We start from the raw sequence: 23,134 nt of genomic DNA on the forward strand, positions 1-23,134 counted from the left end.
TTTTTCCAGCTGCTGTCTTTGCCAACAACCCCAGGGTTGGTTGCTCTGTCTTCCTGTTACATTTATGGGGGGTATTTCTGAGATTCCATTCCAAATCCCAAAGTGAGGTCTCAAAAACAGCCCATGTAACAAGGCTAAATATGAGCTCTAATTATCAATTTTGTTTTTGCCTTTGGCTTGTTTGGATTAGCAAATATTTCTAGTTGTTTTAAACTTTATGACCAAATCTTTAGTAGAGGGTGGCAGTCATTTTTAAAAATGGCTTTTTGTGGTACTGCTGTCACGTTCCATGGTGTGTTGGGATTTAGATTTGATATTCCACTTTGTTGAGTTGCCATGCCAGCCACATCTTTAATTGCAGCTCAGAGTGGATGTGGTGAAGGACTTGATCAAGCTGAACAATACAGTTGCTGGGATATCTGAAGTATTAATAGATAAAGAGAGAGCTCTAGGAATTCCCTAGCTGCTTATCAAATTTCTTAATGACATAAAAGGAAGTCACCCAGTCTATCAAATCTATGTCAGCTCTTAGAGCAATCCAATCAGACTTATTCCCATACCCATCTATTCTATGCTATTTCTTCCACCAGCTACTTACAATTGGGGTAGATTACAATAGCCGATCAACCTTACCACCAACACATCTTTGGGACGTGGGAGGAAATTGAAAAGCTGTGAGAAACCTATGCAATCGCAAAAAGAAAGTGCAAAATGATACATAGAACATTAGTGATCATGATGAAATGTAGGTCACTGAAGCTTCTCAAATTCAACTTTCCTCATGTGCAACTGAGCTGCTTTGAAAAACGAGTCATCCTGTGCAGTGGCATATACCCTAAGTTGGTGAAAGAAGAGTAGGAATTGTGTGCCAGACCTAATCTTCTGATCTCCTTTAATATTAGAGTCATACCAAAATACTGAAGGAATAGAAATGGTATAAACTTGTTCACAAAATGGCAAAAAGATTTATTAAAGAGAGATAAACTTTAGTTGTCACATGTACATTGAAACATCAAAACATACAGTGAAATATATCACTTGCAACAATTGTGCTGTACAGTCCACAAGAGCCCATGTAGTCATAGGAGACCATACAAGCTGCTTACAGAAAGCAGCAGAAATTGGACTCTGATCGAGGATTGCTGGTGCTGTGATAACATTATGCTAACCAAGACACTACCACGCCACCTTGCAATAAGCCTAGCAAATTCACTATTAGTTCTTTTTTTTATTGCAGATAAGGAGGATTTTGGAAACAATAATTCACATAACATTGAATGGCAGCTTGGACAAGCCGTAGTATATGTAAATATGTGTGACACCATTTTTGATATCTTGCATCACATGTGCCATTATGTGCTTGTGTGCAGTCTAGGAAAATCTTGATGCACTTTAGCATTCTCAGTATTGCCCACCTAATATCCAGCAGCCTAGAATTTAGTATATTAAAGATTCACAGGATAAATACCCTGCACAAGCATTTTAGAGGCAAAGAGACATGTGATGGGTAAATCATGTTTGGTAAACTTTACAAGAGTCCCAAAGGAAAATTCATACAATAAAAGTACCATATAGCAACTACCTCTGACAAAAGAAAGGTAAACCACTTGCCCTTGACATTTAATGGAGTTAGCATGGTTATATAAATATTTTTGAATCAAAATTAACCCCAGGACCAACGACATGCCCACTGTAATTGCAAGAACATAGCTGTGCATCCTAGGGGTGAATGACCTATCTTCAGAATCTCCAAAGCCTTTCCGTCGAAGCACAAATCAGAAGTGTAATGGAATATTTTCTACTTTTGTGGTGTGTGCATCTCCAACAGCACACAAAATCCTATATACAATCCAAATACTGATTGTCATTTTACCTTACCCTTTCAGAGATGTGTCCTGTATATCAGCTGCACTGTATAAATGTGGGGCAAACCTGAGGAGAGACTTAACTTGTGCACTGCAGCAGGTCACCTAGGCTTTTTATAAGACCTCCCAAAACTTGTCACCCCTTCTCCTTTAGATGGTCTGAGGAAGCACATGTATGAGGGTATCAACACCTGAATTATTACCTCCAAGTTACACACCATCCTGACTTTGATATATATTTACTGCCCACTTTATTAAGTTCACCTTGTTATGTTTTGTAACTCCAAATCATTAAAATAATCAAAATGTAAACAAGGAGCCAGAAAATAAACATATGGACTTGTTTTTTTTTACTTTAAGTGAGGCACGCCCAAATCACATGGCAGCTTGATGACATATGCCATTATGTACTTATACAGATAACCCGCAATGCATGATGTAAACAACAAAGAATACATAATCAAACAACGTATTTACAATATTACTGAAATATTAAATACACAACATATTTGCTTGTTAATGCAAATAACTGATCAACCAATCATATGGCAGCAACTCAATGCATAAAAGCATGCAGACACGGTCAAGAGGTTCATCTGTTGTTTATGTAGCCCCTGGTAAGCCTCAGGCTCGCTCAGGTCGCTTCCGTCTGGGGAGAGCAGCCTTCGGCCCCGCCAAACTGGGTAATCAAGTTTGGGTGGATGTTGGGTATGGTGTCCCCTGTGTAACATCAGTACCCCGAAATAACATTCAGTCCACAATGTGCAGTTAACGATTAAGATTTTATATTTTAAGTATAGGGTTAGTAGAGAACAAAAGAAAAGGAAAACAAACAAAAGGCGCCAATAATCTCATAAACATATCCAGTGCACAAACGCTGGAGCTCACGGATTCCCTGTCACTGATCCTCCTTCGTTCGTCGTCGACCCCTGGACTCCCGTCCCGAGCCCAGGCCCAGCGAGTCCGGCAACCGTCTCCTCAAGCCACGTCTTCTATCTTCATCCTCCTCGCGCCTTCTCTCCAAAGCCCACGCAACTAACAGCTTTCACACAGACAGAAAGAATAACATCTATCCCAATTGGTTAACAAATGAATATAAGTCCCATTATCACTAATTATAATCCAAACATACTGCTATAGAGAACCACTGTCTCAGCAGTTAACATACAGAGAAGCCATTTTATTCACCTTAGCAGTAACATAAAAGAAGAAACCCTTACATTTAGACCATAGATCAGAATTGGGAAGAAATGTGATCTAAGTGATTTTTACCGTGGAATAATTGTTGGTGCCAGACAGGGTGGTTTGAGTATCACAGAAACTGTTGATCTCCTGAGATATTCATGCACGACAGTCTTTAGAGAATGGTGGGAAAAACAAAAAAAAACATCTAGTGAACAGCAGTTCTGTGGACAAAAATACATTGTTAATGACAAAAGTATCAGGAGAATGGCAAGATTGGTTCAAGCTGGCATAAAGGCAACAGTAACTCAAGTAACCACACATTACAACTGTGGTGTGCAGAAGAGCATCTCCGAATGCACACCATGTTGTACTTTGAAATGGATGGGCTACAGAGCAGAAGACCATGAACATACATTCTGTGGCTACTTTATTAGGTACCTAATAAAGTGGTCACAGAGTGTATATTTTGTCAATCTTTTACTTGGTCAAATACCTAGAAGTTGTTCCATAGCAACATTGTGAGCATATTTTCATCACGTGGTCTTTATATGTATAAGGATACCCTCACCAAGGTGAATAGGGGCAGACAATAAACACTAAAGTTGCTGGTTTCGTTCTGCCTCTGAATTATGAATATAAAATCTTACAAAATGCACATTTTCTGTGAAGTTCAGGGATATCAAAAATAGTAAGTCCATTTTTCAGAACTAATGAAGCTGCTTATTTTTCAAATTCTTAGGAATGAAAACCACATTACTCATTTTCCACACTAATTCGGCTGCAGTTTGAGGCCATATATGAATTTTTTTAAATGGTTGAGTCAGAGCATAATACTATATTTTGTCAGCATCTGTACTTCAGCTGATCCTCAGGAAGAATAGAGTAAGAGCCTTATGGCATAAATTATTGCCTTTAGCTCATGAAAATTAGTAGGTTCTGCTGGGTCAGTGATCTGCTTCGCCAGTTTACTTGGCTAAGTAGAAGGGGGAAATGTATGTGAAGCCAACAAGATTAAAATTTACTTGTGTAAACCAATCTGTGATGAGTATTATGATTTCAGTAAAAAGAAAAGGTCAACCAAAATTGTGTGACAGCTAGAATTCACATTATTTAAATGGAAGTGTTTATGCCACATTGAGCTATTGAAATTCCCAGTTTGGGAAATGGAAGTGTAGAATTGTGGATAGTGTCAGCTATGGATCATTCGTTAAACACAGTCTCTGATTCAGGCCAGTGTGGTCTTGTTCCACCCCTGAGAATTGAACACAAAATTCCGCGTTTACATTTAATTGTAACGTCAGGTATTGTTACAATGGAATGTAAATGTAACCAGATGAAACAATAACTGGAGATCTTACAAACTCTCTCAAATGGATATGATGTATCCTACAACACAATTTCCAAGAAGAATAAAGGAGTTACCCCTGGATTCAGAAAATATCACAAATAAAGATATTTGGGTCATTATAGCTTTTAAGAGCTTTCTACGTACAATTTTTCACTGTGGGGACAATTGAAGAACAATGACATCATAGCCCTCCTCAACTTCCTTTTTATCATCAGTAATGAATAACCCAGATGGCTATGCCTGCCAATAAAATGATCTATATCTTAGGCATTTCATCGGAACCAAGAATGACTTACTTCCACTCCACTGGATAGGGTCCTGATGTAATTGTTGAAACCAGTGTGAGAGCCAGAGATTCTGGAGCAGGATAAGTTTGATGTTACATCTGTCTGGGTAGCTTGTAGGGTTTTGCTCTTTTCACCAACTGCATTGGTTTCTGTGCTCCCAACAAATGGTTATCAATGATATTCTGAAACCTCCTCCACTTTGGGAGGTCATAGGCTAGCATTTCCTGCAAATCAGTGGGGATGTTACACATGCTCAAGGAAGTTTTGATAATATCCTTGAGTCAGTTTCTACCTTGTAATCTCTTATAATGGCAGAGCCTGCAGTATTTACTTCGGGAGTTGTGCTTGGTATGTGAATGATATGGCTTACCCAGCACATTTATTGAATGTAATTACAGCATGTACACTGCGAATGTTAGGAGGGGAAGGGAGGAGCTGATTTAGATTTGCTTAACCTAGTAGTGGATTGAGAAGAGTTTGCTAAGGTAGTATTAATGTTATCTCCTCCTGTTTTCTGATACCCGCTCTAGGTAATCCGTATCAGAAGTGTACCTGAATGCAGAAGTTCACTTAATATAGTTCAGAAGGAAGTCATTTGGCCCATCCAGTTCAAAGGATAATTGGGCATTATACATTGACCCAGGGGAATGAGTGGTAGAGTTAGAGGGCAACTGATGGGACTGAGAATAAAATAATGCAGAGCTAACATAAATAATTGCTTGATAGATTCTGGTTGAGGAAGGGCCTGTTTTTACATTGTTTCACTCTCCGATTTTATGCAGGTTCCCAGCAGAACAATCAGTCCTATTTCCCTGTAACCCATTCCTTTGCAAATGCCCATCGAATCCCCAGTTAACCTGGCAGAAACCCTTCAGGATATGGGTGAAAAGTGAAATACGGGGGGGGGGGGGGGAATGGATTGTTTTTAGGCCACACGGACTATTTTGTGCATTGTGCAGTATACGAAGAGTGTAACTAAACTAGTGAGGGTGTAGAAAGGGTTGACAAGGGGGTTGCTGGGACTGCAGGCATGAGATGTAAGAAGCGGGTGGGTAGGTTGGGACTGTTTACTCTGGTGTGAAGGAGGTTGAGGGTTAACCTTCTAAATGATATGCTTATAAAAGTAAGAGGGGCATAGATTGGATAGATGATCACAGTCTTTTCCCAGGATAGAAAGATCTAAACTTAGATGGCATAGGTTTAAGGTGAAAGAAAGAGATTTTAAAGGATTCTGAAGAGTTGTTTTTACACACAGATCGGTTGATATATAGTACGAACTGCCAGAGGAGGTGATAGCGCAGGTGCAATTACAATGTTTGAAATATATTTAAGCAGGTACATGGATAGGAAAGGTTTAATAGGATTTGGGACAAATGCAACAAATGAGATTACCACTGATAGACATCTTGGTTGGCATGGAGAAGTTGGGCGAAGGAGCTGTTTCCTTGCTTTATAACTCCATGTATTTATAATCTCTATGAAACTATGAAGTCCACACCTTCTGAGTTATAAAAAGAAACAATATGGAAACAGGCCCTTTGGCCCACCAACATCAACCACACATTTACACTAATAGAGTCATGGAGTCATAGAAAAGTATAGCACAGAAACAAGCCCTTTGGCCCATCTAGTCCATGCTGAACCGTTTAAACTGCTTACTCCCATCGTCCCGCACCCAGACCATAGCCCTGCATACCCCTACTATCCATGTACAGCCAAACATCTCTTAAATGTTGAAATTGAGCTCAAGTGCACCACTTGCACTGGAAGCTCATTTCACACTCTCACAACCCACTGAGTGAAGAACTTTCCCCTCACGTTCCCCTTAAACCTTTCACCTTTTACCCTTAGCCCATGATCTCTGGTTGTAGCCCCAGCTAAGTGGAAAAAAGCCTGCTTGCATTTGCTCTATCTATACCTCTCATAATTTTGCATATTTTCTGTCAAATCTCCCCTCAGTATTCTGTGTTCCAAGGAATAAAGTCCTAACCTATTCAGTCTTTCCTTATCACTCAAGTTCTCCAGTCCCGGCAACATCCATTAATCTGACATTAATGCTACTTTTTTTATTACCCCAACATTTTGAGCAGCTCCTACTACCCCACCCCACACCTTTCTACCCACATTCTACCACTAGCCTATATACAAGAAGAGCAGTTTACTGTGACCAATCCACATGTCCTTGGCAAACAGGAGGGAACTTGCACCACCCAGGAAAACAGCAAGTGCAGGCTCCACACACAGGCACAGCACTGGAGGTCAGGATCAAACTGGCATCACTGGATTTGTGAGGCAGAGGCATTGCTTGCTGCCTTTTTAGTTGGGAGATCATGATCTGTGAGATTTTGGGGTCTAGATCTCCAAGCATATCTTCCCTCAGTCATTTGTTTTGATGGCTCGCTGAAAGCGATGATGAATTTTATTATTATTATCCATCCTTTCAGAGAAGTGTCTTTCAAGATATGGGAAGTAGTCAGTATTTTCAGGGTCTTGCTTTGGACTTTCCTTGTAAGAAAGTGGTTTTGTGCAATGGTGGTGTGATGCCAGAAGGAATTATGTAGTAAATGTTCAGCATTAGAAACATACCTTATAGGGAAGGATCTCAGATTAGTTAATATACAAGAGAGGAGGAAGAAGATATCATCTACGCTTCAGAAGTCTGTAATGTGCTCCACATGACCTGTGAAACCAGGTAGGATGTTACAGAAAATGCAGACTTGCTTTACACAGTTGATGAAGCAAACCGAAAGACTGAGAGAAGCAGAACAGAGATTTCAAATTGTTGACCTTGCAAGGAAATTCACAAAACCAGCCAAGTTTACATGGGTGTTTTTATTTCAAACGAAGGAAAGATTTGATGGTTAATGGATAAAGTGGGCCAAAAATATGACAACACAAAGTCAGCATCCAAGTAGACAAAACAAAGACTTAAAATAAGAAATAACTTTGCAAATATATGTTGACGGATGACAAAAATAAAAAGAAAACATGCCGCACAATATAAAATAGAAACAGAACTGGTGAAAGCTAACATTTCAGATTTAGGATCTTTCAGTGAAACATTAACTGTTTCTTTCCAGATGTACTGCCAAACTTGCTGAGTGCTTCCAGTATTTTCTGCTTTAATGTTGAAATTTATTGTGTTACTCTGTATTCCAGGATGTTCAGATTCAATTTGTTTAAGAAGAATAATTCACCTGAAAAGTTTTCTGTGCAAGTATCCAACTTCAGATAGGTAACTCATTTTCTTAAGACTATAAGACCATAAGACATAGGAGCAGAATTAGGCCATTCGGCCCATTGAGTCTGCTCTGCCATTCCCTCATGGCTGATTTCTTATCTCTCTCAGTCTCATCCTGCTGCCTTCTTCCCATAACCTTTCATAAACCTATCAACCTTCACCTTCAACATACTCGATGACTTGGCCTGCACAGCTGTCTGTAGCAATGAATTCCACAGATTCACCACCCTCTGGCTAAAGAAATTTTTCTTCATCTCTGTTCCAATTGGATGTTACATGTTCGGCTGCCATGCCGGCATAGTCATCCCTTAAGTGTAAGGCCTCAATGACTGGCCAAGAGAGGCAGTCGGCCACGGCATTATCTTTCCCCTTAATATATTGAATATCAGTTGTGAACTCTGATATGTAGGCCAGTTGGTGTAGCTGCCATGCAGACCAAGGGTCTGATATTTTTTCCCATCACATGCACCATGGGTTTATGGTCAATGAATGCTGAGTAATGGCAACCCTCTGGAAGAAAATGAAAATGGAGGCATCCAGATAGAGACTGAGAAACTCACGATCAACTGTGCAGTACTTCCTTTTGGGGGGGACAGAGCTGCCGGCTGAAGAAGACGAGCAACTGCCACATGCCTCTGACCGACAGTTCGTGCACAGCACCCACAGCATAGTCTGAAGCGTCAGTAGTAATGGCTATAGGTACGTTGAGGCATCTGTCCTGCTGAAGGGTTTCAGCCCAAAACGTCGACTGGACTCTTCTCCATAGATGCTGCCTGGCCTGCTGAGTTCCTCCAGTATTTTGTGTGTGTTGCTCAGATTTCCAGCATCTGCAGATCTCCTCGTTTGTTTTTTAGATGTGTTGGGAAGCGGGTGTGTCGGTAGGGTCACATTGGTTGGTGTCATGCCCTGGTCATGTCTGCTGACCAGTCAAGCACACGATGAGGGGCATTGCCTTTAAGCTCTCTATACAGGTGGAGCACAAGTTGAGCAGCTGGCAGAATGAAGCGGTGATAGAAATTCACCATGCTGAAAAACTCCTGTAGTTTTCTAGTAGTGGGCAGCAGTAGGAAATCCATAATAGCAGCTAATTTTGATGGGAGGGGTTTCATACCTTCTGAGGAGATGCGATGGCCAAGGAAGTCAATGGTTGATAACCCAGTCTAGCATTGGCAATCAACCCACGTTGGTTTAAACACTCAAAAAGTGTGCGGTGATGAGATAACCTGTTGGGATTTGGATGCACTGGTGACATGCATGTCATCCAGATAAACAAACAAAAAATCAAAGTCTTTTAATACAGAGTCCTTCAGTTGTTGGTAAGTCTATCCTGCATTTTCAGCCCAAACAGCATGTGCAGAAACTTTAAAAGGCCAAACAGGGTTATCATAGCCGCCTTGGGAATGTCCTCCAAGCACACGGCTCCTGATGGTAGCCCCTAACTAGATCGATTTTGGAAAAATTTAAATTTAACTTTCGGGCTAAAGGTACCAAAAAGTCTTGGATGTGTGGGACGGGATAACTATCGTGGATGGTGGCCTTGTTAAGACATCAGTAGTTGCCACATGGGTGGCAACCATCATCGAACTTGGGGACCATATGGAGGGGAGAAACCCAGGTGTTATTCAACAGGCATACAATGCCAAGTCTTTCCATGTTGGCAAATTCAGCCTTCGCAGTTGCCAGCTTTTCTGTCTACAATGCCAGTCTACATGTGCGGGCATGGACAGGCAGGCCAGTTGTGGAAATTTGGTGCTTGGCTCCAAGCTTTGTGTCCGTAGTTGAGAATGTGTGCTTGGTGAGAATTGGGAATTTGCCCAGCTCTCGAGTGAACTCACATGCAGATTTGTGTGCGCTTGACAGAGAACTTACTGGAGGAGTAGGGTAATAACCCAAAGTCTGTAACATCCACAAGCCAGCAGGTCTTAAGTTCAATTAATAGTCCTTGGGCACACGGGAAATCTGCATTGAGCAGAGGAATAGCCACATTAGCCAGAATGAAGTCCAATGTGTAACATCACCCAGTGAAGCAGGGCATCATCCATCTTGTCCCGTAAGTCTGAATCTTGCTCCAACGAGGTTTTGTTGCTCTTTGCCTTCTGATCCATAGACGATGCTGGCAGCACACTCACTTGAGCACCCCAGTCACACAGGAAGCATCGCCCTGAAAGGATAACCATAATGAACAGTAGACGACCCTGGCAGCTGGAACTCACGGTATCAACAGATCTCTGAGCTCCCAATACGCTGGTACTGTAAAAGCTGCAAGACATTCGGCACTTCCTAACATTCGCACCAAAGTGATTGTGGTAAAAACACAGGCCCGGCATCATCTGTCTCACGGTCTCTGGCATCCTTATGTTGGGGGCCTTGCTGACCAGGCTTAGAAAGGAGGAGGAGTGACACACTGCTGCCTAGCTGAGTGTAGACAGTCAGCCATCTTAGCAAGTTCCCTATAGTCCTTTATGGGTGTATTAGTGAAGTCTATGCAAACTTGATCAGGCATTTGCTGCATCACTCCAAAAGTCCAAAAGCAGCCGCATTTTGCTCCCAAAACTCCGGCAGTTTCAAAGCAACTGCATTGGCCGACATGTTCAATAACTCTGGAATTGTCCCAGAGCATTGGGGTCACCAATGTATGTTTTCACAAATAAAATGGCAGAGGTGTTTTATGTTTCAGAAAAGCTGTAACAACTCATTTATTGAACACCAAGATCCTGAACACAAAGCGTACTAAAAGTCCGTCACGAAATTATCTCATCACATCAGACCAGCCTCTTAAACTGAACCCTAGCCCAATGTTGGTAGTTGGGAACTCTGTACCAATTACCACCAATTACATTACTCTACACATACCCTTTCATCCCTGGGATCATTGTCAAGAGGATGTTTCCAGTAATGGGAGATTCTAGAACTAGAGGGCACAATGTCAGAATAAAGGGATGTCCCTGTCAGCCAGCAGGTGATGAATCTGTGGAATTCATTGCTGCAGAGACCTGTTAAGGGGAGTCCAGACGATGTACCCTAGCGGTACATTTCTCTCTCTTTCTGGAAGCTACTTGGTATCGCATTATTTGAATAGGGGATATCTGATTAGTTAATTCTTATCTAGGGGGTATAAAAAGAGTCGAACATGTAGGCTTGCTATCCTTATCCTTTCCCTTCCTTTCCTCTTAGTTCCAGATTCTCACTATTCCCCATTTTCAATTCTCTATATTCAATTAGTAAATAGAATGATCCCGAAGGAATAATTTTTGTGCATCTTTCTTTGACTTCCAAAAGAACCTTGGATTAATTATATCAGAATCCAACATCATCAAGGAAGCTTTGCAACATGTGTTGATTCAGAAAAGAGATGATTATTGCTTTCATAATGTTTAGACTGAATACTCGAATGTTCTGTTGACAAGAGCTTTTTGTTCTATTTTCTGTGAACTAGAGAGCATCCAAAACTCGCTCCATCGTAATGAACCATCGTACTTCTACACAAAAAGGCAAAGGAGCAGAATGGGCTATTCAGCCCATTGAGTGGGCACTGCTGTTAAAACATGGCTATTTTTTCACAACTCCAATATCCCACCTTCTCCCCATAATGCTTATTCAACTTACTTATTAAGAGCCTATCAACTTCTGCTTTTTTAAGTGCACCCAATGATTTGGCCTCCTCAGTCGTCTGTGGGAATGAATTCCACAGATTCACCACCCTCTGGATGAAGAAATTCCTCCTCATTTCAGTTTGAATGGGTCATTTTTTTATTGTGATATTGTGCCCTCTGGTCCTGGACTCTCCCACGACTGGAAACATCCTCTCAACATCCACTTTATCCAGGCCTTTTGGTATTCAGTGGGTTTCAATGAGATTCCTCCAGTGAGAACAGACCCAGAACCATTAAATGATCATCTTACATTAAACCTTTCCTTCCCAAGATCATTCTTGTGAACCTCTTATGGACTGTCTCCCAGCCTATTACATCTTTCCTTAGATACATGGGACCCAAAATTGCTCACAGTATTGCAAATGCAGTCTGATCTTGTGAAGCCTTAGCAGTAGATGCTTGCTTCTATATTCTATCCCTCTCAAAATTAAATTTTCCTTCCTTACTACCAACTCATCCTGCAAGGCAGGACCTCCAGGGTTGTGATCACAAGATTGCTACCCATGCCATGTGCTAGTGAGACCAGAACTAGGAAGATGATGCAGTTTAATACATAGCTAAGGAGTTTATGTAGGAAGGAAGGCATCAGATTTTTGGATCATTGGGCTCTCTTCCAGGGCAGGCAGGACCTGTACAGAAAGGACAGTTTGCCCCTGAACTGGAGGGGGAATAATATCCTAGCATGAAGGTTTGTTAATACTGCACTGTGGGGTTAAAGCTAGAGTTGCAGGGGGGTGGGAACCAGAATGCCAGAACTGTTAATGGAGAGGTTGTGGAGGCAGACGTCAGTAAGACTTCAGACAAAGTTAAGAATCAAAAGGTTGAACATGGTGCAACTAGTGTTCTGATCTACCAATATTTAAATGCAGCAAGTATCATAGGAAAGGCGGATAATAGTGCTGAAGATGAAGCAATGTGTAGTGTGGAGAGGGCTTTGATAGGGCAAAACTGCAGGATGGGTAGCAATGTAAAAGTCGGACAAAATTGAAAAGGATGAATACAGGAATGAAGGTGTTCTAATTTAACTGCACGCAGTATACAGACTAAGGTAGATGAACTTGCAACACAGTTGCAAATTAGCAGGGATGATGATGTAGGCATCACTGAAACACAGCTGAAGGAAGATTATAAAAAGTTTAATGTCCAAGGATACACATTGTATTGAAAAGACAGGCACGAAGGCAGAAGGGGTGGCGTTGCCCTGTTGGTAAAAAATGAGAGCAAATCATTAGAAAGAGATGACATAGGGTCGGAAGGTGTTGAATCATTGTGGATAGAGCCAAGGAACTGTAAGGGTTAAATTACCCTGATGGGAGATGTATACAGACCTCCAAACAGTAGTAAGGATGTGGTCTACAAATTACAACAGGAGATAGGAAAAGCATGCCAAAAGGGCAATGTTACAATGGTTGTGGGGGACTTCAGTATGCAGGTAGATTGGAAAATCAGGGTGGTGCTGGATTAGAGGAGGAGGAATTTCTGGAGTACCTCTGAGATGGCTTTTTAGATCAGCTCATAGTTAAACCCACCAGAGGATCAGTTATTCAGGATTGTGTAATGAAAGAGAATTGATTAGAGAGCTGACGGTAATCATAATATAATCAAATTCGCCCTGAAATTTGAGAAGGAGAAGCTAAAGGAGAAGATCAGAACAGAGAAGGAGAAGTACAAAGTCAGCATGGTTTCCTTCAGGGAAAATCCAGCCTGAAGGAGAAGAGAAGTATCAGTATTAACATAGAGTACAGGGAATTACAGAGACATGAGAGACAAGTTGGCCAGAATTGATTGGAAAAGAACACTGGCAGGGATGACGGCAGAGCAGCAATGGCTGGAATTTCTGGAAGCAACTCGGAAGGCACAGGATATATACAGCCTAAAGAGGAAGAAGTACTCTAAAGGAAAGATAACACTACCATGACTAACACGAGAAGAAAAAGCCAACATTAAAGCCGAAGAAAGGGCATATAATAGAGCAACATTTAGGGGGAAGTTAGAGGATTGTGAAGCTTTTAAAAACTAACAGAAGGCAATTTAAAAAGTCATTAAGAAGGTAAAGATGGAATACGAAAGTAAGCTAGCCACTAAAGAGGATACCAAAAGTTTCTTCAGATATATAAAGTGTAAAGGAGAGGCGAAGGTGGATATTGGACCACTGGAAAACACTGCTGGAGAGGTAGTAATGGGGGACAATGAAATAGCGGATGAACTGAAAAGTATTTTGCATCAGTATCCACTGTGGAAGACATAGCAGTATGGTGGAAGTTACAGATGTCTGGGGTCATGAAGTGTGTGAAGTTAGCATAACTAGAGAGAATCTTCTTGTGAAACTGAAAGGTCTGAGGGTAGATAAGTCACCTGGACCAGATGGTGTATACCCCACAGTTCTGAGAGAGGTAAAGGTTGAGATTTGTGGAGGCATTATGTAATGATCTTTCAAGAATCACTGGATTCTGGCATGGTCACAGAAGACTGGAAAATTGCAAATGTCACTCCACTCTTCAAGAAGGGAGAGAGGCAGAAGGAAAGAAACTATAGGCCAGTTAGTCTGACCAGTGGTTGGGAAGATGTTGGAATTGATTATTAAGGATGAGTTCTCAGTGTACTTGGAGGCACATGATAGAATAGGCCATAGTCTTCAAGGTTTTCTCAAGCAAAAATCTATCAAATCTGTTGGAATTCTTTGAAGAAGTAACAAGCAGGATAGACAAAGCAGAATCATTGATGTTTTGTACTTGGATTTTCAGAAGCCCTTTGATGATTTGTCACACGAGGCCACATATGAGCCCATGGTATTACAAGAAAGATTCTAACATGGATAAAGCAGTGGCCGATTGGCAGGAGGCAAGAGTGAGAATAAAGGGAATTTTTTCTGACTGGCTGCCTCTGACTAGTGGAGTTCCACAGGATCTGTGTTGGGACCAATTCTTTTTACGTCATATGTCAATGATTTGGATGATAGAATAAATGTCTTTGTTGCAAAATTTGCAGATGATATGAAGATAGTTGGAGTGGCAGGTAGTTTTGAGAAAGTAGAGAGGTTGCAGAAGGACAGACAGATTATGAGAATGGGCAAAGAAATGGAAAATGGAATACAGTGTTGGGAAGTGTATGGTCATGCACTTTAGTAGAAGAAATGAAAGTGTTGACTATTTTCTAAATGGAGAGAAAATACGAAAATCTACAGTGCAAAGGGATTTGGGAGTCCTTGTGCATGATTCTCTAAAGATTAATTTGCAGGTTGAGTCTCTGGTGAGAGGTCTAGAATATAAAAGCAAGGATGTCACTTCTTTGCCCACTCTCCTAACCTGTCCAAGTCCTTCTGCTGACTTCCTGCCTCTGCAATATCTCCATCTCTCTCTACATCATCTGCGCTTGTTGACCTACGCTGGATCCCAGTTTTTAAAAAGTACACAATTTAGAAATTCTCATCTTTGTTTCCAAATCATATCTTAGCTTCCTCCACTTCCTGCCTTTATAGTTTCTTCCAGCATCATAATCCCTGAAATTATCTGTATTCATTTAATTCTGATCTGTAATCATTTCATTGCAGGTGACTGTGCTTTCAGCTTTCAAAGCTTTCAAAGCTTTAAGCTAAGCCTTTTTTATTTCTCTATCTCTCTTTTCTCAAAACCTATTTGTAAGTGTTTTTGATATCTTACCCTTTTATCATGTGTGAAAATCAGATTTCCTTTTGATACTGATGCTGTAAAGCCCAACAATACATGCTTGGTATGGTAAAGAAGAAATAGCACAGCAAACAACACACATCAAAGTTGCTGGTGAACGCAGCAGGCCAGGTAGCATCTCTAGGAAGAGGTACAGTCGACGTTTTGGGCCGAGACCCTTCATCAGGACTAACTGAGAGAAGAGCTAGTAAGAGATATGAAAATAGGAGGGGAAGGGGGAGATCCAAAATGATGGGAGAAGACAGGAGGGGGAGGGATGGAGCCAAGAGCTGGAGAGGTGATTGGCAAAAGGGATATGAGAGGATTATGGGACAGGAGGCCCAGGGAGAAGGAAAAGGGGGATGTGGGGGAAAACACAGAGGATGGGCAAGGGGTATAGTCAGAGGGACAGAGGGAGAAAAAGGAGAGAGGGAGAGAGAAAGAATGTGTGTATATAAATAAATAACGGATGGGGTACGAGGGGGAGGTGGGCATTAGCGGAAGTTAGAGAAGTCAATGTTCATGCCATCAGGTTGGAGGCTACCCAGACGGAATATAAGGTGTTGTTCCTCCAACCTGAGTGTGGCTTCATCTTTACAGTAGAGGAGGCCATGGATAGACATATCAGAATCGGAATGGGATGTGGAATTAAAATGTGTGGCCACTGGGAGATCCTGCTTTCTCTGGCGGACAGAGCGTAGGTGTTCTGCAAAACGATCTCCACAGCAAACATTTTCTCTGTTGCCCTAAGTAAGTGCAGAGTTTATCTCAAAGTCCAATCCACCTTTTGGAGAAGCTGCAATCAACTCTTCAAATTTCCTTACTCCTCTCAATTTGCTGTCGAAATAGTCAAGCTTTCTCTCGGTGTTTCAAGCTGGCACTGGCCTAACTGATACAAGTTTGGCTGGATCATGAAAACGAAAGAGGGTTGCCTTGACTCCTTCAGATTAATACATAGGTGACCTGATAGAGGTGTATAGGATGATGAGAGGCATTGATCATGTGGATAGTCAGAGGCTTTTTGACTACCATGGATTGAATTTCTGAGGCAGAGGAAAAAATACCGACAACTACCTAGCGCAGGTGTTCCCAACTTCGGATCCACGGATCCCTGGCTTAACGATATTGGACCAAGGTTGGGAAATCCTGATCTGGAGTATTTAGTGTTGTTAGGCATTGAACAAATGAAGGAAATGGATTTGGAGGTGACTGGTGGACAGGTGATTGAAGACATCATATCCAAGATACTGGAAATAAAAAGAGTAAAATAATAATAGACTTTATAACAATGTAAAGAAATTCTGGTTTAGAGCATCTTCAGTGTGTGCTGGATTAACCCTTTTTGAGGAAAGTTGTGAGAAGCCATGCCTCCTCAGACTTGACTAGCATAGAAGGGCAAGTACAGGGGTTGGAGGAGCTGGAGAGGATATTGCCCAAGAGAAGGGTACTGGGGCCTGGGCAGGAGACATGATTAGAGGGAAGAGAGTGAGTGCTAGAGGAGATGGGAATGATGATAAATGCACAGTGAGACGATCAGGTTGGGGCTGAGGAGTGGGGAGGGTGGAGATGAAATCTGGGGGACCTGTATTGTTCTGTAGGTTTTCTATGTTTCTGTGTTTCTAATACATCACATGACCTAACCATTACTTCTCCTTGAAAATTAGCTTAACACTTCCAGCAATATGGTGCCTTAATTCTTCAGTACTCTACAATGCCTGCTATTCAGATGGCAATTCCTGATTTTCCTAATCTATCTTAATGATAGTTCCTCAGTCCCATTCCCCATCTGCCTATCACTCCCCCACCTGGATTCACTTATCACCTGCCAGATTTTGTTCCATCCCTTCCCTCCACCTTTTTATACTGACCATCTCTGCGTTATGGATTTGGAAAGGATTGTGCCAATAGTGGGAGAGTCCAGGACATCGGGGCACAGTCTCTGAATACAAGGATATCCACTTAGAACAGTGTTGAGGAGGGCTTTAGTTAGCCAGAGGGTGGTGAATCTGTGGAATTCATTGCCACAGGTGACTGTGGAGGCCAAGTCATTGGGTATACTTAAAGCATAGGTTTGCAGGTTCTGCATTAGTTAAGGGTGTCAAAGGTTACTGGGAGAAAGCAAGCCAGTGGGTTTGAGAGGGAAAATAAATTAGCCACGATCAAATGGTGGAGCAGATTTGATAGGCTAAATGGCCTAATACTGCTCCTATGTCTTGTGGTCCTTATCATTCAATTCAGATAAATGGCTTGTGACCCACCTATACACTCACTGTCAACAACTCTACAACTCATTTTATCGAAATTTATTGCTTATTTATTATTATTATTTTGTTTTCTTTCTTTTTTGAATGCATAATTTGTTGTCTTTTGTACATTTGTTGTTGTCTGTCCTATTGGGGCCAGTCTTTCATTGATTCTAGTGTGTTTCTTGTATTTATTGTGAATGCCCGCAAGCAAATGAATTTCAGGGTTGTATTTGATGACGTATATGTATTTCAATAATAGATTTACTTTGAACTTTAAAACATCAGCTGTCTATTTCCCTTAATCGGCGTTGCCCAACCTGCTAAGTTCCTCCATTGTTTTGTGTGTTTCTCCATGTTCCAACATCTGCAGTCCCGTGTCATTAATTCCTGATATTTGCTGAAGGGGCATAGGGTGAAAAAAAGAACTTGCAAAAAAGAGGAACTTTAAAGAGAAAAACCATGTGAAACTGTGGAAAAAACCAAACTGCTAGTGTTGCTGCATCTCTGGTAGGCCAAACTGACAATACAACTTGTGTGGTGCAGTTCCCACTGAGAAATAAGAGCAACTGAGCTAAGGTGAATGCCCTTGCAATGGCACTTTGAAGATTAATCGTAAATTTTCATTGACAAACTGACAAATGAACCGGATGAAGGTAGGTCTCTACCTCTACAGTGCCTGTAGAAAGTATTCACCACCCTTGGAAGTTTTTGTGTTTTTTTTACAACATTGAATCACAATGGATTTAATTTGTCTTTTTTTTTGACACTGATCAGCAGGAAAAGACTCTTTCATGTCAAAGTGAAAACAGATCTCTACAAAGTGATCGAAATTAATTACAAATACAGAACAAAATATTTGATTGCATAACTATTGGATTGATGGATTGTATCCAATTGGTCTTAGAAGTCACACAATTAGTTAAATGGAGATCACCTGTGTGCCATCAAGGTGTTTCAATTGACTATGCTAAAATACACCTGTATCTGGAAGGTCCAACTGCTGGTAAGTCAGTATCCTGGTAAAAACTACACCATGAAGACAAAAGAACACTCCAAGCAGCTATGCAAGAAGGTTATTGGAAAACTCAAGTTGGGAGATAAATACAAGAAATTTTTCAAGTCACTGAATACCCCTTGGTGTACAGTTAACTCAATCATCAAGAAATAGAAATAATATATCACAACTGTAAAACTGCTTAGAACAGACAGTCCTAAAAAAACTGAGTGACTGTGCAAGAAGGGGATTAGTGAGAGACACCACCAAGAGGCTTATGGCAACTCTGGAGATAGGAGAGATGACGCATACAACAACTGTTGCCCAGGAGATTCACCAGTCACAGGTTTATGGGAAAGTGGCAAAGAGAAAGTCGCTGTTGGGAAAAAAAGCTCACATGAAATCTCACTAGAGTTTGCCAGAAGGCATGTGGGAGATTCTGAAGTCAGCTGAAAGAAGGTTCTATGGTCTGATGAAACCAAAATTGTGTTTTTTGGCTATCAGACTAAACACTATGTTCGGTGTAAGCCAAACACCACACATCATGGAAAACACACCATCCCTACCGTGAAGCATGGTGATTATTGCATCGTGCTGTGGGGATGCTTCACTGCAGCAGGCCCTGGAAGGTTTGTGAAGGTAGAGGGTAAAATGAATGCAGCAAAATACAGGGAAATCCTGAATGAAAATCTGATGCGGTCTGCAAGAGAACTGTGACTTGGGAGAAGATTTGTTTACCAGTGGCAAGACAATGACCCCAAGCATAAAACCAAAGCTGCACAGGAATGACTTAAAAACAACATCCTTGAGTGGCCAAGTCAGGGTCCAGACCTCAATCCAACTGAGAATTTGTGGCTGGACTTGGAAAGAGCTGTTCACTCATGATCCCCATGCAATGTGACAGAGCTTGAGTAGTTTTGTAAAGAAGAATGGAGAAAATTGTAGTGTCCAGATCTGCAAAGTTCATAGAGACCTATCCGGACAGACTGAAGGCTGTAATTGCTGCCAAAGGTGCATCTACTAAATACAGACTTGAAGGGGATGAGTAATTATGCAATCAATTATTTTGTATTTAATAATTGTAATAAATTTAGACAAATTTGTAGAAATCTGTTTTCAAACAAAGCAGATTAAATTCACTGTAATTCAATGTTGAAAAGCAATAAAACATGAACACTTCCTGGGAAGGCGGTGGGGGGGGAGGGGTGAATACTTTTTATCGGCACTGTAGTTTCCTGATGTAACTTCCTGAGAAACAGCTCCAGAGCTTTTCACTGAAAGGAACAGAGCTAGGCCTAGTAAACCCATGATCCATATTTCCCCAATTTATACTGCTGCTAGTGCTCCCTGTTACCTTCAATAATTCAGCTGAAGGACATGGAGTCTTCAGGTGTTAATTTTTGAGGACAAATTCCACAGACTTGTTTGGTCTTTGCTAAATTCATTGAGTTGTAGGATGATGTACATGAGTCTCTGAGACACAAAATGGAAAACCTATGTGGTTCTGGTGTAGTTAAGATGGAGGTTGGATGACACTTATTTATTTAGATTTACAGTGTGGTAACAGGCCCTTTTGGCCTTGTGGTCTCATTATGCACATTTGACCAATTAATCTACTAACCACTTGGAATGTATGAGGAAACTGGAGCACCTGGAGGAAACCCACGTGGTAACAGGAAAAATGCCCAGAGCAGTGGAAATGAACCTGGATCACTGGCACTGTAATAATGCTGTGCTATCCACTATGCTACCATGCCACACAATTTAAGGCTTTTTCCTAGAAAGTGCATTGATACGGAAAAAAATCAGAGTGTTTAATATTTCTTTTAGCTAAAGGATGAAGAAAAAAGGTAGGTGGATTGCAATGAATTGATCAGCTGTGATCTGCAGAAAGGTGTCAGATTTTAACAGCTGAATCGTCTATTCCTCTTTGCCACACGCCTATGATGCTAAGTTTCTGGGCCAAAGTAGTTGGTCAACTCAGTTTTGTAACTGATAACCAAATCACCCTGACAGCTGTGCATATTTCCCTTTTGCCTATGCTGAGAATTTACTCGCAGAAGCTGGTATTACCTCCTGCAAGTAAATTCTCAGCATAGGCAAAAAGGAAGTATGCACAGCCTGTCGGTGTGAATTGGTTATCATGGAAATGTGGCACATTCTCATTTCTCTTGAGGAACATGAAAAAGCTCAGAATTGAGACTCTGATCTTCCAATCTATCAATGATGTCTTGTGAAGTGGAGAGACGAGTCATTATGCAAATTATATTTGTGAAACAGCTGGCCAAGGTGCCCATGGCCTGTATGGATTCGGTTAAGGGAAACTCACTATCTTTGCAGAGGATCAAAACCAGGTATTCAGTATTTACATGTCTTTGAGACATGGGGAGAAACCAGACCATCTTGGGTAGGGGTGGCGAACCTTTTTGAGAGCATGTGCCCAAATTAGCAATTCTCTTCTAAAAATTCTTTTGTGTGCCATGGCAATTTTGAGTAGAGATTATCATTGATTAATGAATTAGTAACAATAATTATGGATTTGATTAAGGAAAATAGTCCTGTTGCTTATTTACATGTATTTATTGTTTTGCTATTAATAAAAGTAGAACTGATCTGATTGAAATAAATTAAGTATTTTAGAAAACCGATTCAAAAATTATTGATATTAATCTTTTTAACTTTAAAAAAATACAATCTCTAAATGGTATTCTTTTTGTAACAGTTTAGTATCCAAATACTGAATTATACACCAGATTTGTGAGGATTTCAAAATGTATTATCCAATGGCACATGTTCTCACAACCATCTAGTTGACGCTAAGCCATTGTGAGATGTTTCCTCTGAAAACATGTCATTGCTCTCAGATTGTAAAATAAAATAATTTGTTGCTTCATTTGGTAGTAAAGATAATCATTAAGTCTTTTTTTTATTATAGGCAGCATTTAAAAAAATTGAGGGGCGGCACTGGATTTCAAGTGGGTTGGGGTATAAAAGAAGGGAGGTCTTACTACAACAATGCAAGGCATTTAAGGGATCATTGAGACACTGAAATTGACATTTATCATCAGTTTTGGCACCAATGGCAAAACATGCTGACACCCCCCCCCCCCCACCATCTGAGGCACCATGGAGCATATCTCTGACCGCACTCTGGCACTGCTTCCTCAAGCTGCTCCCCTTCTTTTTGATGACCCCATCCTGTAGATCCCCTCCCTGTTCTCTCTGCCTTGTTGGATACTGAGTGAGAAGCTCCTCCAAGCTCAAAGAAACAATAAGCAATAGCTAAAGTTTACAGATCAGAATAGAATACTTGCCTCTGTAAACTATTCGCTGCCAACTTATCAATGATATGCTCTCCAGATACCAGATAGTAATCACAAGTCCTTCAAGTCAATTGCCAGACCAGAAGCAATTGATTATTCTTTAGGGAGCACAGTCGGTGGACAAGGTGGTATTCCTCATACTGATAAAGCTGTAGCATATTGCATGAGTTGGAAGCACGACATTAGCTCCATTGGCATGGTGCGAGGAGCACTACCCATGGCAAAACACCACCACCAACAATGAGACAGTAGTTGTCACAAAATATGCTAAAAGTGTATACCTGTTCATTACTCACAGAATTTGAACTTAATGGACACTTGTAGCAGCCACATAAAAAGCAATACAGAATCCTATTTATCAGCTATGACTCTTGCCACAACTAACTGTGTGAATGTCATTACATTTAGTCATCCAGGACCCTAAACCTGCTCTATAAACAAAAATGTACCCATTCATTGTTTATTTGGATCTGTAATCTTGTGAGGTGGTGTGAAGTAATTGATAACTAACTAAACTGATTTCGGGAATTGAATGTTTCTTGTCTTCATTCCTTCAACAATTAATATTAATTAATTTTGCCTGTTAGACAGTAAAGGACATGGAACCATCATATTGTTATCAGAACTCCTAATTTGGTTACTCAAATTTAACTCATTTATCAGATCTATTTGTTAACTATTAAACAAACCAATCAGCATCCATACTCACTGTTGGGTATTAGGAATGGATTTTGCACAAGAACTCTATTCTCTTTTTTTTGCCTCTTATTTTTTATCCATCCCACTTGAGGAATAGGCTATTGTCATTCCTAAGAGTAATGTTTTTAAGTCTGAATGGATGTTGGGCAGCAGGAAATTCATTTGCTCTATGACAGAAGAGTCCTGGGCTGTTTTAATTAAGTCTTCATTAAATGGGAATAAAAACTGTAAAAGAGTATTTTTTTTAAATTAGAAGTTGATTTGCGATAGCTATTAGCTGGAAATTAGCCCTGGGCCTGTACTCACTGGAGGACTGAAGAATGAGGGGGATCTCTTTGAAATCGATCGAATACTGAAAGACCTAGAGAAAGTGGATGTGGAGAGGATGTTTCTTAAAGTGGGGAGTCTCGGACCAGAGGGCACAGTCTCGGTATAAGATGACCCATTAGAACAGTGATGAGGAGAAATTTCTTCAAGAGAGGTGAATCTGCAGAATTCATTGCCAGAGACAGCCATGGAGGCCAGTCACTGGGTACATGGAAAGCAAAGGTTGATAGGTTCTTGTTTAGTAAGGGCATCATGTTTATGGGGAGAAAGCAGGAGAGTGGGGTTGAGAGGGATAATTAAA

The sequence above is a fragment of the Mobula hypostoma genome, chromosome 3, assembly GCF_963921235.1.
Source record: "Mobula hypostoma chromosome 3, sMobHyp1.1, whole genome shotgun sequence".
NCBI lineage: Eukaryota > Metazoa > Chordata > Chondrichthyes > Myliobatiformes > Myliobatidae > Mobula > Mobula hypostoma.